We start from the raw sequence: 18,302 nt of genomic DNA, 5'->3' as shown, positions 1-18,302 counted from the left end.
ACAAGGAAAAGAGGACAGTGATAAGCCCCCAAGCCCTTTGAGTGCCCTGTGGGGGGGCACTTGCCTAATGATGCCTGATGGGAGATCTTGTCCTGATGCATGGAAACTGAGGGGTCAAATCCACAGATGAAAGCGAGTGCCTGGTGCCTGGCTTGCACCAGCAACTCTCCAAATTGTGGAGCCTTGATGCTGCGCTTTACAGGGCTGCCATAGAGCAGCTGGGAAGTGGTGCTGGTGGGACGGAAGGCTCCCAGGAATCTGCTCGCTTGACCTCAGTCCCAGGATTCCTGTAGTTTCTTGTAAACGTGCCACAGCATGCTGAAAATTACAGACCTGAGTGATTTAACATTGTGCTGCATGATAAATGCTCAGAATGCTGAGCAGCTAATTCAAACAAGCGTAAAGTTGTGGATGCAATGATTAACAAGGAAGGTGTCTTAGGCTGAGACAGCAGAGTTGCACAGGTGCGTTTAAATTTGATATAGGTAAGTCTCTGCAAATAAAGCGAGCAAACTAATCCATGGTGACCTTCCAGTGTAGACAAGGCCTGGTGGCTTCAATGGTAACATATCCTTAGGTGGGAAAGGCCAGGTTTTAATAAGGTGCACTTGATAAAGATGGAGTATTCACGTGTTAAAACACGACACTTTTTAGTAAGCTTCAGAAAAAATGATTTAATGTCAAATAAAAAAAACCCCAACAATTATCAACATAATGGACATACCGTTAATTATCTTAAGCTGGAGTGAGTGGACATCCACTGCCAGGAGATGCTTTTAGTCCTGGCACGATCGACCTGATTCTTAGGTAGGAGGGTGCTTAGAGAATTTTCACGTGAGTGATATAAGATTATTGGGTTTTGAGCTTTAAAGAGAACTGCTGGAGCCTGAAATTCAAGTGAGTTTATCGTGCAGCCAGTGAACTGCACAGGAATGCAGTGAATCCCTGTTATTTATCTTTCTTAGCTTTATATTGATTTTTATTGAGAAAATGTGAATAGACAATACAAAGAGCATAAAGGGTAAACACATGAAAGAGAAATCAAAAGCAAGAAAATGCATGTAACAGTTGACATGTGAAACTCTTTTAAATGAATCTGGGATAAAGCTGGAACCCTTTCAAAGGCTTGACTTCCACTGCTTCAAAAAAGTGTATGTAACTGGAAAGTGACCTGTTAGAGAACAAGCTCTGTTGGGATGAATATATTTTCTCTCAACCAAAAATAGCTTATAAAGGAGCTTATTTTTCTGAATAAGCTGCTAAAAGGAATATGTTTTCTGTGTAAAAAGGTTACACTTATTTGTTTAGCAGATTTCTGTTGAAGTTAGGTGCCTAAGTCAGTGAACAAATACTTCAAAAATTATTTGTGATTTAGTAGTGCCTGAGGTTTAGTTGAAATTTTTGAGATGATGTTGCGAACTCTTCAGGCATGGAAAATGTTTAATTCCATAGTGCTGAGAAGGGGAAGAGAGAATGAGACTGCAGGGAGTGAGGAGAAAGGGTCTGGAGGGGTAACAGTCTGGTGCAGCTAAGGGGGGCTGAGAAATAAAATGCGACTGCAGGAGGTAACAGATGTTTAAAAGGTCCAAGCTATCTAACAGAGTAATCTCTGTAGGATGGAGGCAGCTTTTGCAGAAAGGCTGGAGCCAGGATGAGACAGATAAAAATCTTCCTGGAATGCCTGGCATGCCTCTGCAGAGGCATTGGGACATAAGGATCAAACAACAGGCAGAAGATGGTGTCTGGCCACTGCTGTTAGTAAATGTACAGAGAAAGGGTGGTTAAAAGGATAGGTTAGAAGACAAGAACCTAACCATCAATGAAATCCTAGAATTAGGGGTTTATTTGTGAAATGCTTCAGCCACTTCACTACATGTTCTTGAAATCCTAGAAACCTTGAGATGATTAATAGTGAAAATATAAAATATTATTGATCATAAAAATAAACAGTTCTTTGATGAAATCTTGACAAGAACTGTTGTAAGACAAGCTGGTAGGAGTACTAAACTGAGCAAATTAAGTTTTTCAACATGAGATTTACAATGGTTGGTTCATAGAGCTGAATAAAATTACTGTATTTTTGGCTTAAAGTGCATAAGTTGCCTTTATTTTGGATCTGTGTGCGTTTCAGAGCAGCATCTTGTGCAGAAAAAGCAAGGAGCAGGTGAGGCTGTGAACAGTGAAATCCATGTCTTCTTGGCTGATTAGTCCAGTGATGAGCGATAAGTAACTAATGCAGTTGTATTATTTCTAACAGTTTGGGTACGCTTGGATATGTGGGTTTGTGCCATTAAAACCTGACTTGAAAGTCATTGTTTACACCTGCACAAATAGATATAAATCACTGTTTTTTTTTGTTTTTCCTTTTCGTGTTCTGCTGAAATGAGCGGAAGCTGCTAGGCGGTGCCAGGCCAGACTAACCACTCTCAGCATCCACTTCTGCAACAGTGGAGTCTGTTCTGGTTTGCCTTGAAGAGTTTCCTCTTTGAGAAACAAGGCTGGATCTTTAAGAAGGATTTCCCAGGTGGTTTTACATGATTTAATACAGAGAGAATACAGAGTGAAAGTTTCTTAAAACTGAGAGTAAAGAAGTATGGGATTCTGGGTGACTAACTTCAAACCCAAGGTCTTAAAACATGCTACTTCCAGGAAGGGTGAAAACAGGTCCCCGCTGCTCAGGATTTTATTGTTGATGAGCCCTGCAGTGTGATGGCCTTGATGGCTCCTGTTGTGAGCTGCCGGTTCAGGGATTCACTGACAGCCTAATCCCTTCTTCTTGATGCCCTTCAAAGGCCATTCAGTGAAAATACACAGCTCTCAGGTACCCCATGTCTATACTGCCTGAGGATCTTGTAGGCTACTCTTGTTACTTGCTTTTTGGGATTTCCCATGTGGCTTTCATTTTAAAACGAAGGTGAATTTCATCTCTCTCTTTAAAACACTGATTTGGCTTTTGGCAGTGGAAAAAATATTACACCACCAGAAACGAGATAAAATGAATGCTGGAGGACAGAAAGTAAATCTCTGGCTGAAGGACAGGTGAACTGGGGGCAGAGAAGAAGATAGCCTTGGCTATTAAATATTTGAGACTGACAGTCTTGTGTAAGCTTGGTGCAGTTAGTCTTCACACAAAATAGTAAAAGATGACAAGTTGCTTTTAGAGACAAAGTTTCCCATTTGAGTTAAACTGCTATAACTTTATCTCCTTCTAAAGTAGAATATACCTACTCTCAGGCTCCATGATCCACAAAGGAATTCAAAGTGACTACCTCAGACCTAGACATCTTACTTTTAGGTGTCCAAAGTTCAGTGAGAAAAATCCCAATTTTTTATGGCCTTTTAAAAATTTTTTTGATCTTCCCCTTCTGATACTTTCAATTTTTCTTGCTATATGTCAGCAAGGAGCCAAACAAGTAAGTAGAAATGCTGGGTTACATCTGAAGTCAGTGCATCTTGCATACATAAGATGTTAGGCTCCACCCCTTTTTCTTTCTGAGGGACATGCAAGAGGTTGATTTCCTGCCAAACCCTTTTCCAGATGAATATTTTATCCAAACAAATGGAATTATCAGAGAACAACATCTGCAGGCAGGAAGAAGCTCTAGAAGTATTATGCTGTGCAGGTATAGTCTAACCCAACTGTATTGTTATCATCTCAGCCTAAGCATCTGTCCATGAGCTTTGCAAGAGACTGTCTGAGGAAAGATTGGTTGCAATGAGTCACAGATGTACCAGGTGGTGTCCTGACCATCAAGAGGTATGGATAAACAGGCTGTGCTTTGTATTCTGTGCTTATTTGCTAGTATATAGTGAAACAGACAATGTAAAAGAAAGGGGGTGGTCCATTTTAGCTAGTTTTTAAGCATAGATGATCTCTCTCTAAACCTTCCATCTTTCGAAATTTAACTGAATTCAGGAGAATGGTGATACTATGTAGCCTTGCAGACAACATCTTTCAGTCTGGGCCATTATTCTGCAAGTTTTGGCTGGTGCTTAACCTCTACTATTCTTCCTTACCCCAGAGTTTGAACCATGGAGCATGTTACTGACAAAAGATACACATGGGTGCAACAGGCCTTGATTTAAGATATAATTATGACACCCTTTCAGTACACCTTATGGTGCTTGCCACCAGCTGAGGATCCGTCCCCTGAGATGTAGCAAGGAACAAGCTGTGAAAAAGTCACAGAGATTACAGATATCGTGGAATTTTGTTTCTTTCCTTTTTTTTTTTTTTTTTTTGTTGGAACTGAGGGGAGGCTAGGATGAACAGTGTAAAATCTTAATGAGTAAATTGTGCTGAGCAGCGCAGTTCACCTCTGTTATTCTCCCAGCCTCAAATGTTTATCAGCCAATCAGGGTGTACCTTAAAACCAGAGATTTATAATGAAAAGTCAGCCCTAATTGAATTTCATCATTAAGAACACCATCAAACAGATACAGAACACCTTATACCACCTTGTTTAAATTAGATTCATTTTTCTGATTAATTATTAAAAGGAAAGTTTAAAAAATCATAAAATCTTAAGTGCTATTAAAAATTGATTAGGAGTGCATTTTTTCATTGACCCAGTTTGTATTTTTTTAAATTTTTTTTTTTTTTTTTTGTCAAAGCTAATACGTTTGAGTAGCTGCCTCAGACAGAAGTTTGTAATCATTTGGTCATCAGTCAATTAATCACAGCTTCATAAATATTGATCTCAGATTACATTTATTCTTCATTCTTGAAAGATAGTTTTTTATTAATTTAGGCTCCCTCACATACATTGTGGTTTACACTGAAATTATTTTTAAGGGTTCTATGAAAATTTAATTGGAGCAGCCAGCCAACAGTGCAGCCATTGCACATTGTGCCACCTTTCAGCAGGTTTATCACCTCCCCCTGGAAGGTCCTGAGCTCCCACAGCTCACAATGCAGGGCTTGCTGATTGGCATCTGTCACCTATAAAACCTGTTTAGCTGGAAGCTGCAGGCCACTGTCATCCCAGGCAGAAGGATTAATTTGGAAATAAGGGTGGATTTTCTGAGGGGAGAAAAGAGAGCCCTGGTGTTTCCCATCTGACCTTCTGCAGCTGTGTCTTGATTCCTGGCAGTCCATCACAGATAATGTGCCTTCCTGATGGCTGTATAGTGCTCTGGCTCTTCTTTGGCCTCTCCCAAGCATCAGACAAGCTGTGTGAAGGGGTGTGTTTGTAGGTACATATGTTGAATGTCCCCAGCCCTGCTGTAGTCCCTGTCATGGAGGTCATAACATGAGGTGATGACCCATCTCAGGACAGTCAGGGTACTGGGGAGTGCTCTTGCAGGGCCTGCTACTGCATCTGTCATGCCTGGGAGTGAACGCGGTACTTGCTTTTGCAGGAGATGGATTTGTAAACAGAAACTCTAAGGATTTTTAAACAGAAACTCTAAGGATTTTTAGAGAGAGATGCTGTAGGGAAAGGCCTGAGCTCTTTGGTCTAAAGCATCTGATAGCATGTTCACCATATCTGAAGCAGTACTGAAGCAACACAAGCAATGTTTATTAACATTCCTGGTCCAGTTCCAGGTAATAATCTCCATCTTGACCATTACATCCCTTTTTGGGGAGTTTATGCATGCTGTTGCAATTTAAGAAACACAGATACAGCATATCAGGAGTAAGAGCACACAGCTGAAGAGTGACCTGAAGCATTCACTGAGAGGGATGAATCCTTTCCCAGCCTGTATTTGTGTTTTACTTTGAATGCTGTGTTTCACACTGAGAATGATGAATTTCTTCAGGCCAGGAAGATTTGAATGTCAGACTTGCTACAACTTCTGCAGTATGTTTGGGTTCTTTTTCCAATTCTCTGGTAAAAACAAAATGTTAAGATAAGTCACGGTTCCCTAAAATCATACTGGCATCATTTAGAAGCTGTTATCTTTTACGTCTCTGAAAAATTCCATGCCTCATCTTTAATGTCTGAAATCAAACCCGTTTTCCCACTTGTAATCCCAAAACCATGCGTATTCTGTCCCAGCATTTCTGAGAGACTCTGAAGTACAGTTTCAAATCATGGGCAACAGGGCATAGAATCACAGAATCATAGAATAGTTAGGGTTGGAAAGGACCTTAAGATCATCTAGTTCCAACCCCCTGCCATGGGCAGGGACATCTCACACTAAACCATATCACCCAAGGCCTCATCCAACCTGGTCTTGAACACTGCCAGGGATGAAGCATTCACAACCTCCCTGGGCAACCCATTCCAGTGCCTCACCACCCTAACAGGAAAGAATTTCCTTCTTATATCCAATCTAAACTTCCCCTGTTTAAGTTTTAACCCATTACCCCTTGTCCTATCACTACAGTCCCTAATGAAGAGTCCCTCTCCAGCATCCCTATAGGCCCCCTTCAGATACTGGAAGGCTGCTGTGAGGTCTCCACACAGCCTTCTCTTCTCCAGGCTGAGCAGCCCCAACTTCCTCAGCCTGTCTTCAGACGGGAGGTGGTCCAGTCCCCTGATCATTCTCGTGGCCCTCCTCTGGAGTTGTTCCAACAGTTCCATGTCCTTTTTATGTTGAAGACACCAGAACTGTACACAATACTCCAGGTGAGGTCTCACAAGAGCAGAGTAGAGGGGCAGGATCACCTCCTTTGACCTGCTGGTCACGCTCCTTTTGATGCAGCCCAGGATACGGTTGGCTTTCTGGGCTGCAAGCGCACATGTTCATTTTCTCATCGACCAACACCCCCAAGTCCTTCTCCGCAGGGCTGCTCTGAATCTCTCCTTTGCCCAACCTGTAGCTGTGCCTCTGATTGCTCGGACCCAGGTGTAGGACCTTGCACTTGGCATGGTTAAACTTCATAAGGCTGGCATCAGCCCACCTCACAAGCGTGTCAAGGTCCCTCTGGGTGGCATTCCTTCCCTCCGGGGTATCAACCGAACCACACAGCTTGGTGTCATCGGCAAACTTGCTGAGGACGCAGTCAATCCCACTGTCCATGTCACCGACAAAGATGTTGAACAAGACTGGCCCCAACACTGATCCCTGAGGGGCACCACTCATTACTGGTCTCCAGCTGGACATTGAGCCATTGACCACAACTCTTTGTGTGCGGCCATCCAGCCAGTTCTTTATCCACCAAGTGGTCCATCCATCAAATTGATGTCCCTCCAATTTAGAGACAAGGATGTTGTGTGGGACAGTGTCGAATGCTTTGCACAAGTCCAGGTAGATGATATCAACTGCTCTACCCCTGTCCATCAGTTCCGTAGCCCCATCATAGAAGGCCACCAAATTGGTCAGGCAGGATTTCCCCTTAGTGAAGCCATGCTGGCTGTCACCAAGCACCTTGTTGTTTTTCATGTGCCTTAGCATGCCTTCCAGGAGAATCTGCTCCAAGATTTTGCCAGGCACAGAGGTGACACTGACTGGTCTGTAATTCCCTGGCTCATCCATTTTCCCCTTCTTGAAAATGGGGGTTATATTTCCCTTTTTCCAGTCATCAGGAACTTCCCCTGACTGCCATGATTTCTCAAATATGATGGCCAGCTGCTTCGCAACTTCATTTGCCAGCTCCTTCAGGACCCGTGGATGGATCTCATCAGGACCCATGGGCTTGTGCACGTTCAGATTTTTAAGATGGTCTCGAACCAGATCCTCTCCTACAGTGGGCCCAAGGTCTTCATTCTCACAGTCCCTGCCTCTGCCTTCGAAGACTTGGGTGGTGTGGTCAGAGCCTTTGCCAGTGAAGACCGAGGCAAAGAAGTCATTCAGAACCTCAGCCTTCTCCAAATCCTGTGTAGCATCCTGGTGTGCTCCTCAGCATCACTATGGAGTCATGCAAACCCCTGTCAGCATTCCTTATTTTTACTGACTTTGGATGTGTACAATATGGGGAATGGATTGTTTTTATGATTATCCATGTATCTAAGATTGAACAAAAAGTTTTAATTTTCAGAGTCCTATTCCCCAGTCAATGTATGCTACTCATTTAGCATATATTCTGCTGAAATGTAACATGATCACATACATTTGGCATATCCACAGCACTATTTTTCCTGTAAAAGTGAAATCACACTACAGCAAGTTCTCAGACCCCTCCCTTTAAGTCTCAGTCACACACAGTGCTTTTCTGCCCTTTCAGAAAAGTCATCCTTTAAGGGTCATGTCAGAGGCAACCTGTGCAGAGGGCACCCAAATAACCCATTTGTTTTACAAGTAGCTGTGGTGGTTCAAGATCTTACTGCCTCTGAGCTGTTTGCTACTCCTGTTCTTATCTGTTTGCTACAAAGTGAAACTCATTTTTTGCTTTCATTGTCCATGGGCTGTCAAGGTGCTGGATGTAATTTGTTTGTTTCATACTGTGGCAAATCAAGAAGGGTATTATCTGCTTCAGGGACAGTCATTTCCAGCAGAGAAGTGCTAGCATGTGTACATAATGAGGGAAGTGTTAAGTTACTCCAGTTATATCCTTAAAAAGATGGCTGTCTGATGTATGTTGTGTATTTAGAAGTGGATTCTGAGTCCAGTTGCAGCTGACATCTTCAAATGGGAGGGATGCTAAGGAGAATGGGAAATATATCAGCCTCTGAACATTTCTTTGCAATGGTGTGGCAGTAGAAACCAGCTGTCTGTTTATCCAGTGATTTGACAGATGCTAGTGTGAATGTGAGCAGTGTGTTAAGTTTTGCACTGAGAATGGTAATCCTGGACGGTCTTTACTGGCAGAAAAGAAGAAAAGCAAAAGCTGCAAAGCAATAGAGAGAGATGTCTGTAACAGTGCCCCATCTCTTCCTGGCTTTTTGCTGCAGACACCTGCAAAATGGCCCAATTGGAGTTTTCCTACTGAAGTATTGTGCCACTAACTCAGTGCTCAACAACTTCAGTACATCTGAGAATGGATCTGATAGCTGAATATGAGCTGCTAGTTTATGGAAATGCATCTTTCTTTTTTAAAAAATAAATTCAATCTCTCCCTAAACACACAGAGTTCTTTTAGTTCAGAATATGCAAAGCCGTGTATTGTAATGAAATTGTCTTAACTTCATAATAATGTAAGAGAAAAATAATGTCTTTCCCGTGAGTTTATATGGTAGATACTTTGTCTCTCTAAATTTTGCATTAATTGGACTGAGTTGATTTAATAAGATCAGCTGATCTTTGAAAGGCTTTCTAATGGATTTCTTGTTAAAAATGTAATAAAGCATTGTTTTGCATTTTATTAATGCATATGTTTACCATTGACTCAAAATCAGGTAACCCGGGTATTATATACAGCTCCTTGCAAGATCAGGCATTCACCAGCAAGATATATAAGATATTGCAGATCCAAATTGGCCCCAGGTCTTTTGTTCTTGATTCTCCTCTGAAATCTGTAGTCCTGGTTTCTCTGGCTCTTCATTAAAATAAAGTTTAGCAAAGGTTATTTTAATCAGTATTTAAATATTCTTTCTTGTTTTGTGTTGCTGGATTAAAACAGAAACACCCCACCTGATTTTTAATAGCTGATGCTACCTTGTCAGACATGACTTCAGAGACTTCAGGGTGCTCCTGGGACACCACAGCTCAGGTTAATGTAGACTTAGCCTCTGAGGCTAGTTTCAGAAAAAAAAAACCCGAAACAGTTAAGAAATAGACTGCTGTACAGAAATCTCAAATCGACAAGAGAGGGAGGGGGGGAAGGATGTAACATATATTCAGGAACTGCTGCAGTTTTATAAGCTTTGTGTTATTGTTTTTTAAATCTATCCAGAGGGGGTTATGTTAGGAGGGAAATGGAGGAATGGGAAAGCACAGATAGAAGCAATTGGAGCAAACAGTCAATAAGTGGAGAGAGGGGCCAGTGTGAAAACTACAGGGATATTCTGATGATGTTATCAATGTCCATCGATTCTGGCTTGAACGGTGGCTGCAGCTGTTCTGCCAGCTTTGCTCCTTGGTGAGCTTGTCTCTGCAGCTCTCCCTGCCCCTCTACACTCATGGGGAAGAAGAAGAAGGAAGCCCTGCATGAGTCCTTGTGGCCAGGAAAAGGGGCTCTCCCAGTGTGCATGGGCTCTTCAAGAAACCCATAAAGAGCCCTTTGAGGGGCACGCAGGGTATGCAGCTTTCATGTTGGGTGTCTGAAAAAACAGTGAGAATTTTTTGCTGATTCCTCCTCACCCGACCAAAAGATGTATTATCTATATACGAGCAAATCTCACCAAACACATCTGGGAGTCACTGTAGACAAGCAGAGCTTTCTAGAATATGATGCATCATATCTTCAGATGAACATCCTAAATAAGTTTGATGAATTGTTTCTAGAAGTGCCTAGTTTTTCTCCAATGCCTATAAAGGGACTCCAGTGTGAGTAGAACAGACATTGCAGATGTGCTTTAAAACTGCTGGGGTCAATCCCGTATTTTGTATGGGAAAGCTGGGATGAAGAAACATTGATGTTTCAATTCAATGTGGTCAGCAAAAAAGGGAACTCTGACAAGTAACTAAAGACCTTGATTTTAGTCACATTTCTGCAACCATACTGTAAGTGCAGTGGGTTTTAGATCCAGCTGTTTATCATCTGGGGGGACACTTAACCAGATTGCTTATAGCCCTGTTTTCCCTGAAAACAGCAAGAGTCTTGCTTACTGATAAATCTATAAATGAACCATTCTGCCAGATATATTGCACCAATAGATTTCTGTGTGAGTCTCACTTGCTACAAAACATCCTTGAAAAAGATTGCACTCTAGAAATGAAATTTGTCATTTGGAACTTTTTTCTACAGAATTTATTTACCTTTTTTTTATTTTCTTTAATCTCAAGTATTTTCTGATAATCAGAAAAAGAGTTTTGGTAACTAAAGAGGATAATAAAGTCAGTTGATGAATACGCATATTTGTTGAGAGCACTTGTAGGAAAGCTGGACTTCTGTTATCAACTGTGCTGAAATATATGGGTAATTCATACCAGGAAAATCAATACATGTCTGGCCTTGGCTTTGATTTACTTGTTAACGGTCCTTGTAGAAAGTCAAGTAAAAATTTCTTTCTTACTATGTTCTCCCCCCAAAACCCCAAATTTCACTGGAATTGAAGACCAAAGAGGCAGCCTGCAGTGTCTGTGCCTGAAGGTCTCTGTGCTCAGAGCTGCTACTGACTTCATTGGCCATTTTGCCTGAGTAGAAAAAGATGAACAGGAACCTAGAGTAGGAGCAGAGGCCATGTTGCAGCTTCACCTGAAGATGCTGTTTTGTTTTGTTTGGGGTTTTCTGTTTTTTTTTGGTTTTTTTTTTTGCTTGCTTGTTTGGTTGGTTGGTTTTTTGTGTGTTGTGTGGGTTTTTTTCCCTCCTCCTGTAATAGGCTAAGGTATTTTAGATTCAAACTGGGGACCTTTAAACTGGAAGGAGATCTGTATTCACACCAATAACTTAATAGCACATCTAAATGTCTTTTAAAAGACTTCAGTTTACATATTAGACCAAATAGACTGTCTGTTAATTTGACAGAATATCCATGTTCCCTGAACTTAGGGCTATAAAAATTGTTCATCTGCTCAGTCACAGACCATTTAATTTTGGATGCATCATTGCCAGTTGGTTACAGTAATTAGCATTCTCTGTATTGAAGCAGCTTCCCTGAAGCTATGCTAAGTAGGGTTACACTTCTGTATGGAAACATAAGCAGCCTTGTGCAAATGAGCCTGGCCACCCATCTTAGAGACAGAAGCCCTAGCTACAGCTTTTTGGCTCAGGGTGCCCTATATGCCCACCTGCAGATCTTATTTACTGGTTATTAATGGCATGAAGTGTAGGCAGCTGTGAAAGGCACAGCATGGCAGCTTAAAACCTCCCCTCCAAACTAGTCTGTCAGCCTTGTCATTTCTTTGAGTGACACTTGATTTCCTTTTTTTTTCTTTTTTTTTTCTTTAATTTTCCCCATTGCACTCTCTTTTAATGAAGTTATTGGATAGAAATGAGTAACCGGGATGTAAATTGTGTGTATATGTATATAAAAACCTATGAACTGAGGCACAGCATTTACTAATGCAGTTACTTGCTACTTAAAATACAGGGATTCTCAAATAAAACTGTTTTGATAAATCTTTCCTTATTATGAACATACGTGTAGATATTTTGGTTGGTTATGTTTTTCCAGATCTCCTAATGCCTGAAGTAGTGTTTTTATTGTATTTTTAATAGAAACACCAATTGCCAGTATCAGAATATGAGTAGTTCTGAAATTGTTCTTTTGTAAAGACTAGAATAAACGGCACAGTAGCTAAAAACATAAATAAATGAAAGAGAGGCCAAGATTTTTTGCCAGTTGTTCTGCAGCTGATGCACATTTTCTTTCTGTGTTGAATGTCTGTGCTTCCTTTTCGTTTCCTGGGAAACAAGTGAGGGGTTGTGTGCACGGCAAGACGTACACTAAGAATAATTCTTCCCATTTAATCCACTCTGATTTTTACTTCTTAATATACTGGAAGGTAACTAATATTTAATACCATTATATGTATCTGTGCATGTTTAATGATTCAATTAATCAGAGAGAAACCTTCTTTATAATTAAATATGGATAGGCTATAGCTTCTCATTGACTGATGCTACTGAGAATAAGGGATAAGAATAATTTTAAGCTATTATTCTGTGTGCCTTCTATTAGAACTCTGAACTACTTCGGAAAGTAAAATCGACAATGAAAGTACGTTTTTTCTTGGAGTTATGCACTTTGCGCTTTCTGTATTCTATGAAATTCTAACCATATGAATTTAGGTGCTAATCCTACAAAGACTTACACGTGTTTAAGCACAGGAGAAGTTCAACTGATGCTAATGTGATTACTCACATTAGTTTAAAGGCTGTGTTTGAGTCTTTGTAGGACTGGCCTTTTCAATTTCTGGACGAGTCCTGATAAGGTCTTGGAAGAGATCACTGTGATCAGCTCTCTATGTTCCAGTTTGATTGTGATTTGCAGCCATAGCTCATTTCTTTATGAGTAGCAATTTTATTAATCTGACTATGGACCTCTCTTGACTTCGGTACTTAAAGAAAGATTACAAACCATCACTACAACTTATTTTTCTACATCTCCATAAAATATCTGTAAGTATGGGTTACAAAAAAGCCAACTGTCTTCAATACAATATGCAGATGGGGTGCATACATTGGCAAGTTAATAAAATAATGATGTACATACAGGCAGATTTAAATCTGGAAATGAAGATTTCGTGCTTCTTGACTTTGTATAAATTGTTTAATATATTTGTTTAATGATTTATACAGAGCCTCAAGTCATAGTAACTAGGTGCTGTTTACAAAAGTTAAAACATAAGTTACATGCACAGCCTACAATAGGCTTCACTAAATGACCACTTCTGCTGCCAAGGTTACCATGTATTAATAGTCATGTTATAAGACCATACCTATTTGTTGAAATGCCTTTCCACATCTGCTTACCTATCTACCGTCAGATACAGGTACCATGATATGCTATAGTACATAAAATACTGTTACATTGTAAATGAAATGTTCTTTCTGAGTTTGAAAATCATAGTTTTCCAAACTGCATATAGTTTAATTTTTTTCTGGAAGGTTGTTTTTATGTTAAATGCATTTCTTAATATTTGGAGTTATTCTACTATTCTGAAAGACTAATTTATTTAACTGCATGCCCATTAGATCTTGGGTTGTATGTGTACCTTAAAAGTGCTTTTCAATAGATGAGACTTTGTGTTTCAGAGATAGCAATCAAAGTAATAAATACTGTCTTTATATCCATATTGGAACCTAATATAGATTCATTAAATTGAGAAACTGCTGTAAAATTATTTTGTCTTATTTTTGTCACTTGGATGTGAAATACATGCAGTCCTCATCAAAAATAAATAATGGTGTGAACCTGAATAGAAATATGTTAATTGTAGCTGCCCCATCCCTGGCAGTGTTCAGTGCCAGGCTGGATGGGGCCTTGAGCAAGCTGGTCAAGTGGAAGGTGTCCCTGCCTGTGGCAGGGGTGTTGGAACTACATGATCTTTATGCTCCCTTCCAACCCAACCCATTCTATGATTCTATGTATCTATGTGTTATTTCTAATTTAAATATTTTAAAATTAACATGCCTTTAAGATTGTGTGTGCACAGCTGAATATACCCAAGCACTTTGAAATGTTTAGAGTTGGCTGTCATTTGGAGTCATTTGGATATGACAATCTGTATGGGCTGGGGAGCTGAGACAGCAATCCCAAGTTTGGCTGACTGTTCCACTGAAGGCACAAAACTTCAGTTTTCAAGTTTTTCACAGCTTATGTTTCATATAGTCATATTTTTCAACATATGTACCTACCTTTTTAATTAGAGGATTTTTTTCATTATCATTGTAACAGGGAAATAATTTGAAAAAAATAATCAAATGCCAAAATTTCCCCTTATAAATAGGTTACACTTACAATGAGTTATATGGGGCCAGCAGATGCTTAGTCTGAAGAATAAAGACATGATTATACTATTTCTATAGCACTTCAGTCAGGAAAGGCCCATTAACTTGTTTTTAGGATGATCTTAAGGCAGAAAAATAAGTGTTTTGCTTGGGGCCCAGGTCTCTGATGCAGATGTCATATATATTACTTGAAACGTTTCTGTTGAGTCCTTAGAAACTATAGACAAAAGTCTGAAATCCACTGGGTATCACTGAGACTAGTTTGTTTTTTTTTTTCTTAGGGGCAAGTAGCATGCTGCACTCAGGTGTTTTTTTAGAAGATGATATTCAGTAAAGAGAAAACCAATAACCTTATCTGGATAAATAATCCAGTCAATATTTAAGTAGGAACTGATGCCATTCATGTAGGCTGGCTATCATGTTTAGAACTTTCTAGTGCCTCAATATATCTATTTTAGAGAACAGTGCTCAAGGCTTAAATCATCCTTTCATTGATGATGTTCCATTTTTCTTTAACTGGAGTGAACGATTGAAATAATGTGTCATTACAGAGTGAAAAGCTGTTGATGGTGAGCAAATGTGTCACAGGTGAGGAAATCAACACCTGTCCTGAAGGAAGTTCTTGTGTCAGTCCTTATCTATACAAACTGCAGGATGTTCTGGTGGGGAGTTTTATTAGCATGTGTTTAGTGTAGGTACAGAGAACAGCAGGTAGCAAAACCTCAAATAAGCTATATAGGTCATCTGCAAATGAATTCCAATGACAGGTTTGGACCATAACAAGCAGCCATGAAAAGAGTTTAAGTTAAGGTATTTTAAGGGAACTCACTATCTTAGAGAGTGTAAACAATGTTACTTGCAGTATGTCTGAAAATTCTCCCCTTTTGAAGCCACCTTGGATAGCTCTTCTGTGAATATATGTCATTGTGTGTTTTTGAAGTATGTTATCTGATCTCACACTGCAGGGTGAAAAACATGTGAAATGTTCCCTTGGAAAGACAAGGTTCTGCTCTCAAAATATCCATTTCTAGCACAAGTACATTGGCAAATGATGCCTAGAGACCTAACATTTTTATGTACAAAAAAAGTTACCACTTTAAGATGAATTTTGCACACTTGACTCATGGACATTTGCATTTGTGGGTAGAACTCCACTTCTGGTGAGAACAAATTTTTTCTAAAGGCAAATTTGACATAACCGACTATTGCCTATTTGGAATGTCACGCTTAGTCATATGGCTATTGGTTGAATACAAATATTCATAAAAACCTAGTTATCAGATGGTTGTGCAAGTTAATTATGCCATATATGTAACATAGGGTATGCAAATATCTCTTGCTCATGACTATGAAAAGAAGTGTGAAGAATATAATCAAGCTGATGTCTTGCTAGGTCATAACCTTAGGATATCTAATGCCTCAAGTTTTCTGGAAAAAAAAAAAAAAAGGAGATAAGGGTAATTTGGGACAGTGGAGAGATGAAAAAATAGATATCTAATATCAGATAACACTGACTGAGATCTATCAGGAAGAGTTCCTGAAAGAAGCCAAACTACTGAGTTCCATTTTAATCCAGACTGGGCAAAGCACTAAAAATACCCAGCAAGAAATGATGCTGGGTTGGCAGGGAGATGGGAGAGATATTCCAACACACCTCACCTACCTCTTCTGTCTATAAATTTGCATACTCAGTATAAGGTAATCTTTATTGCAAATGCAGCATGTGGTATAGACCATATTGAATAAGTAGTGCAGTCGTGTTGTGGAGCTTTTGTTGTTGCTGCTGTTGTATCTGGGATCTTAAAATGGTATAGGCTGAGCTAACGTGTAATCTCTGATATATAAACAACCTCGTACCACAGCTGCTGGCATCATTCTCACAGCAACACTTGCAATTTTTATTAATTTATCTAGTTGGATTTGTTGCATTTATTGATTATTCATGACACTGAAGTATAGGTAAGCAAATGCACAGAACACAAACCTGTTGGAAAAGAAAATTTTTTGGTTGTTTTTTTTTTTATCTCCAAACAGGTCTTTAAGGAAAGCAGATACTCCATGGTCCCTTTTGTTCAATAAAGAATATGAACATATGGATAGCATATAAGAAATAACTGCAGGAATTTTCATTAGCTATTAGAGTGCATACATTCCTGTTCAGCATTGACAGTGGCATCATTACCCACTCACAAATATCTGTCCCAGGAAAAACCTGAAAATGCTGATGATACTTCTCAAGCCAAGAGGGAGGATGACCAGATGTTAAAGAAGAATAAGAAGATGGATAAGGAGAGAAGGAAGAGTTGCAGTGGCAAGTTTCCCTTACTTGACATGTCTGGTCCAGAAACTTCTTTTCCAAAAAGAAAAAAGCATGTGGAGGGGTAGGAAGGATAGGACATGAGCCTTGGCCTCTTAGATTACAGTAATGGTTGTACATAGGACTTGCAGCTCTCTTACCAGCATCATCTCAGTGTATGTAGGAAATTTCATCTCCTGATCATACAGATTAGGGAGCAGTCTAGCAGAGCACTTTAGCATGGTGCCACTGGCTGATGAGACCTGGGGGAGAGGAGCCATGGTGGCCAGTCCCCTCCAGGTGTAATAGAAGACCCTGGGGAGCGTCAGCAACACAGTGGGTGAGCAGGGCATGGCATGGTAGCAAGGGCAGGTCCTGCTTGACTAACCTGATCTACTTGTATGGCAAGGTGACCCACTTAATGAATGGGGGAAAGGCTGTGGATGTAGTCTACCTAGACTTTAGTAAAGCTTTGACGCCATATCTCACAGCATTCTCCTGGAGAAACTGACTGCTTATGGTGTACTGTTCACTGGGTAAAAAACTGGCTGGATGGCTGAGTACAAACAGTTGCGGTGAATGGAGCTAAATCCAGCTGGTGGTCAGTCACAAGTGGTGTTCAGGGCTCAGTGTAGGACCCAATTCTGTTTAAGATCTTTATCAATCTCTGGGCAAGAGGATAATGTCTCAATAACTTTGCAGATGACACCAGGTTGGGTGAGAGTGTTGATCAGCTAAAGGGCAGGAAGGTCCTGCAGAGGGATCTGGACAGGCTGGATTGATGGGCTATGGCCAATGGTATGAGGTTCAAGAAGGCAAAGTACTTGGTCCTGCATTTGGTCCACAACCACCCCTTTGAACACTACAGGCTTGGGAAAGGGTGGTTGAAAAGATGCTTAGCGGAAAGGACCTGATTGACTGCTGCTGAACATGAGCCAGTTTGTGCCCAGGCAGTCAATAAGGCCAAGAGTATCCTGGCCTGTATCAGAAATAGTGTGGCCAGCAGAACCAGGGAAGTGATCATCCCTCTTTACTTGGTGCTGGTGAAGCTGTGGCAGATGAGGAGCAGCTGATGGAACTTGTGTCATTTAGCCTGGAGAAAAGGCGGCCAAGGGGAGATGTTACTGCTCTCTACAACTACCTGAAAGGAGGCTGTAGTGAGGTGGGTGTCCGTAACAAGTGGTAAGACAAGAGGAAATGGCCTCAAGTTGCACTAGGGGATGTTTAGATTGAATATCAGACAAAATTTCTTCACTGAAATGGTTGTCAAGCACTGGAACAGGCTGTCCAGGGAAGTGGTTGAGTCCCTTTCCCTGGAGGTATTTAAAAGACATGTAAATGTGGCAGTTAAGAACATGGTTTAATGTTGGACTTGGCAGTGTTCACGGTTGGACTTGATGATCGTGATGGTATTTTCCAACATAAATGATTCTTAGATTCTATGATTTTATTTTGCATCCAACTGCAGCCTGCTCATGCAGCAGTCTGGCTTTTCCTATATTGAACTCAAAGTAATAATAGCAGCATAAAAAAGTATGAGGCTGCTGCATGCAGTGGCCTGGTGCTGCCAGTGTGTAGCTGAGATATGGCCAGAATATGTCCCTGGACCTTAATAATGTGTAA

This window comes from Pezoporus flaviventris, unplaced genomic scaffold, assembly GCF_033815535.1.
Source record: "Pezoporus flaviventris isolate CSIRO_AGI_PZ_B2104156 unplaced genomic scaffold, CSIRO_AGI_Pfla_v1 ptg000003l, whole genome shotgun sequence".
Classification (NCBI taxonomy): domain Eukaryota; kingdom Metazoa; phylum Chordata; class Aves; order Psittaciformes; family Psittacidae; genus Pezoporus; species Pezoporus flaviventris.
Note: the sequence above shows the minus strand (reverse complement) of the source record.